At 43.5% G+C, this 4,649-nt stretch overlaps 1 pseudogene across 1 annotated transcript; it reads right to left on the bottom strand.

The window, feature by feature from the left end:
* Positions 1-927: 927 nt before the first annotated feature.
* On the bottom strand, positions 928-4,421 carry LOC307102433 (keratin, type II cytoskeletal 8-like; annotated as a pseudogene). The gene is made up of 2 exons: positions 4,363-4,421; positions 928-2,404 (listed from the first exon to the last, which is right to left on the bottom strand). The product of its transcript is annotated as a keratin, type II cytoskeletal 8-like (transcript).
* Positions 4,422-4,649: the final 228 nt, after the last annotated feature.

The following is a 4,649-nucleotide window of genomic DNA, read 5'->3' as shown; positions in this document are numbered from 1 at the left end:
TACTGCCCATTGGTCAGAAATAGTCCCATCAACCTTCATATCAGGGGCTGTACATATGGAGGGGCATATGGATATTTGGTGAACAGTAAATGTCTCCATTGTAATATTCCCTTTTAGTCATTAATAGTTTCTTCTCTCTTTACATATGTAGAATATTTCCTCAAAGGACACAAAGTTTCATCCAGTTATTGCATTAAGCTCAAAATAATACACATTGGTCTCTATTGGTCTCTATTAGGTCTGAATGCACTCCTCTTAGCGTAGAATCCTATGAACTAAAAGATACACATGATTTGAAGTAGTGTGAAATGGACAGGATAACTATTCAGAAATAGGAAAATGGAAGACATGGCAGTCACTGGTCTGTAGTGATTCTGAAATCCCCACTGGCAGACACTGGGAGGGCCCTCTATCTCTACCCTGGAGCAGAAGAAGGTGCAGTGACTAGTCTCAGCTCCTCCGCAGAGCTTCTTTGCTTTTTTGTTCATTGTTCTCACTGGCCCTGACTGTGCCCCTTGTGAGGTTCACCTTTTTCTTTATCTTCTTTGTGCAATTCTGAAGCAGAGATTGAATAATATTAGCTTTTTAGAGAGTGTGTGGCTTTTGAAGACTAATTCTTATCCCTTGAAGTTTGGAAGCCTAAGTCAGTTTATATCACAAATAGTCACAAGTTTGCAATTTTCTTGGTACAACTCTCTCTTTCTCTAAGGTTGGTAGAGCCAACTGAGACTTTATTTTGGAAAAAGCACTTGATTTCGCTTTTAGTTGGGGGCATGGGTAAGAGGCAGTCCCCAGGCAGTAAACTCCCCCACCCCAAGGATGAGTTGAAGACTGGGGCTGAGCCTCAGGCAGGTCTCCTGTGCCCACTGCTCCTCTGCACAGCTCCTTCTGCACAGGCTCAAGGACAGGAGGGACTGCAGTAGTCTTTCACGTGGATAAGACATCAGTCACAGAAACCAGCTTCCTTTGGAGGCTCTCAATCTTCTTCACAACCACTGTCTTGGAGGAGCTGGTGCTGGTGTAGCTGAAGGAATTATACCCCTGTCAGATCCCAAGTTGTCCTGGAAGCCCAGTTCATAGTTGAGATTCCCATAAATTGTGCTCAGCACACCCGAGTAGCCACTGGTGGTCTTGGTATGGATACTCATGTTCTGCGTCCCAGACTTCAACTCCATCCGGTTCTCCTCACCCTCCAACAGCCTGTAGTAGGTGGCAATCTCCATGTCCAGGGTCAGCTTGAGATTCATGAGCTCCTGATACCCACATAGCTGCCAGACCATGTCCTGCTTGGCGGCCCTCAGAGCGGCTTCCAGCTCAGCCACTTTGGCCTGAGCTCCCCACACTTGGCATCAGCAAAGGTGGACTTCAGGAAAGCCCTCTGGCCTTTGAGGCCCTCGATAGCCTGGAGTGGGCTGATGTTTCAGTTCATTTCAGAAATCTCAGTCTTCCTGTGATGCAGGTCATCCCAGTGCTTCCCAGCCAACGTCTGCAGCTTCTCATATTTGATCTGGTACATGGTCTCAGCCTTGGCCTGGCTGCAGTTGGTGATCTTGACTGGGCCTTGACCTCTGCGATGATGCCATCCAGGTCCAGGCTGTGGTTGTTGTCCATAGACAATACCACGGACATGTCAGATATTTGGACCTGCAGCTCACAGATCTCCTCTTCATACAGCTGCCTGTAGAAGTTGATCGCAACGGTCAGTCCTTCCAGGTGGGATCCAGCTCTACCTTGTTCACAAAAGCTTCATCCACATCCATCTTGATGAGGACAACTTCATTGTCAATCTCTGTGCTCTTGTTGATCTCATCCTCATACTTATTCTTCAAGTACTCCACCAGCCCCTGCGCATTGCCAAACTCTGCCTTGAGCATCAGTCTTAGCTGCCGTGGAAGGTTGCTGATGTAGCTCTGGGACATGTTGTCCATGTTACTCTGAGTCATCTTCTGCTGCTGCAGGAGGTTCCACTTGGTCATCAGAATCTTATTCTGCTGCTCCAGGCTCCGCACCTTATCAATGAAGGAGGCAAACTTGTTGAAGCTCTTGATCTGCTCCTTCTCCTGGTTGCACATGGATTGGATGTTGGGGTTCACCTCCAGCTTCAGGGGATTCAGTATGCTTTGTTTCACTTGGACAGCTGGGATGCTCCCCACGCTCCCAGCCCCGCCATAGCCCCTGTTTAGATTAATGTTGGTGCCCAGGCCAATCTGGTAGCCATGCCCACCCAGAAAAAGGCCAAGGAGCTGATGCAGGTACAGGGCCCACTTGAGTAGGAGTGGCTGCTGAAACCCCGGGGGCCAGGGATAGACACCCGTAGGTTTTCTGGGTCTCCCTTGTGGAGATGGTGGAGGTTGGAATGGAGGCAAGGGAGCCAAACCAGGCAGAGATTTGAGGAGAGAAAAATCTGCTTGGTAAAACTCTCTTGAATACTTAATAAATTTGTATTTAAATGAAGTCAGTGATATAATCTGGTAATTGAACAGACAGTTATCTTTGGGACTTTTTTGCTATATTTCTTTGCTTTTCTTCCCTCACATATTCATCTCAAACTCTCTTTTACTTGAATTAATGATAGTAAATACATTGAATCTATCTATAGCAGTGATGGGCAACCTTTTGAGCTTGGTGTGTCAAACTTCGCCAAAAAACTGAGCATAACTCGGGTAGTGTGTCACTTTGAGGAAAAAACTAACTCCAAGACTCTAGTCGCAAATGTTTCATCCTCAGGAGCAGCAAATGTTTCATCCTCAGCATGCGGCCGCGTGTCATCAGAAATGGCTACGCGTGTCAGTGCTGACACACGTGTCAGTGCTGACACGCGTGTCATAGGTTCGCCATCACTGATCTTGAACAATAAATACTCTTATATTTTTAATCTGCTATTCCCCTGAAGCATTTTAATCCATCTATAGGTTTTATTGAGCTTTATCTGCTCAATTTTTAATCTTTTACAGTTTAGGTTTTAAAAGCAATTGGCTTACATAACCAATAGAGGCCCGATGCACGAAATTCATGCAAGAGTAGGCCTTCCTTCCTCCGGCTGCCAGCACCAGCTTCCCTCCGGCACCCAGGACCCGGGCTTCCCTTGAAGCCTGGCTTTGTCTGGAAGGTTGTCCAGAGGGACCTCTGGTCTAATTAGCATATTATGCTTTCATTATTATAGATAAGGCCCTGAATTTTGGGACATTCTCTTTTCTCTTTCATATCTTCTTATAAGCACTAAATTCTTTCCTGAGATTATTATCTTTTTTTCTGGCATTTACATGCCAGACTCAATAAAAATAACTAACACACACACACAATTTTTCCCCCAACATCTTCTCTTAGAGCTCCCTGTTCAGTACTCAGTTGTTTGCTTTCCAAATTACTCCATGTAACTACTTACCAAATATTTTGCCAATGATGAATACGGATGACCGTATTTTTAGCCTCTGATATCAGTTTCCTTGCTTTCTGCTATGTGATCACTAGGCCAGACATATGTTAAGTTTTTATTATGACAACACAATAACATAACATACTAGTAACCTGGCAGGAATTCTGCATTAATTAGATAGATTTCACTGTGTTAATAAATTTACTCTGAGATATCAGTGGCTTAACACAGCACTGGTTTATTACTTGCTAATACTAGATGTTCCAAAAGCATAAGGCCCTGTACAATGTAGTTACTAACAGACCCAGGCTGACCAAGGCTTTCATCTTATAATGTCACTATTTCAGCGAATGATCTCATAGCTATTTCAGAAGGGGAAGAGGTAGCTATCTACTGGCTCTTAAAGGTAAGAGAGGTGAGAAATACAAAGAAGCAGAGAGGTATTTGCTTAGTAGTAAATATCTCTGTGGAATACACAAGGGCTCTTACTTAATATTAGGCTAACATAGGAGACAGAAGATATTTAGGGATTAAAATCATCACTGACAAATACTATATGATCACTGATTTTATTTCTCCTTTTCTGATTCTGGCCCTTGGGAAAAGGACCTTTCTAAGAGTATATTTTTATATCAATAGTAATATAGAAAAAGTTCTCCATATGTAGCATCATACATGCTCTCCCCGCCACCCCAGCCAACCTCCTTGGGATTAAATAATAACTAACAGAATTTTATAAAATATTTCCATTTTTATCTTTAAAGTTTGAGGTGGAGGAGATAAGTAGAAAGAAGACTACATCCTGTTCTAAGCTATTTCCTCCTCCAGTCAGAGGAATTATAAACTTTTAGAAGTAATTTGAGAGGTAATCTCATTCAAATTTCTCATTTTAAAAGGTGAGGAGAGAGAGAGACTTCCAGAGACTGACTTACTAAAAGTTACCCCACTAGCTATCGTCAGGAACTGTGAAAAGTCTAAAATATTACCCAACTCTCAGGCTAACAAGCTTATGTCCCACCACTTCACAGATGTTGGTAGAAGACATGATACTGCTGCATCAGAGACAAAGTACTTCATTACTCAAAAAAAAAAAAAAAAAATAGCCTGCATTTCATGTTCATGTGAGTTGTTTCCTTATGTTCCCCGAGTCCTGTGCAGGTGGGCCCAGCGGAGCAGTGAGTTGTGTTACCAGAAAACACTGAGCTTGGGACTGGGGAATTCACTACTTTTAATGTGAGCAGAAGTGAGCATATTCTTTGTCTGGAGAAAGGCA

This window comes from Cnephaeus nilssonii (genome assembly GCF_951640355.1).
Source record: "Cnephaeus nilssonii genome assembly, chromosome: 1".
Taxonomy (NCBI): Eukaryota; Metazoa; Chordata; class Mammalia; order Chiroptera; family Vespertilionidae; genus Cnephaeus; species Cnephaeus nilssonii.
The sequence above is the reverse complement of the archived record's forward strand: the minus strand, read 5'-3'. Positions and strand labels throughout refer to the sequence as shown.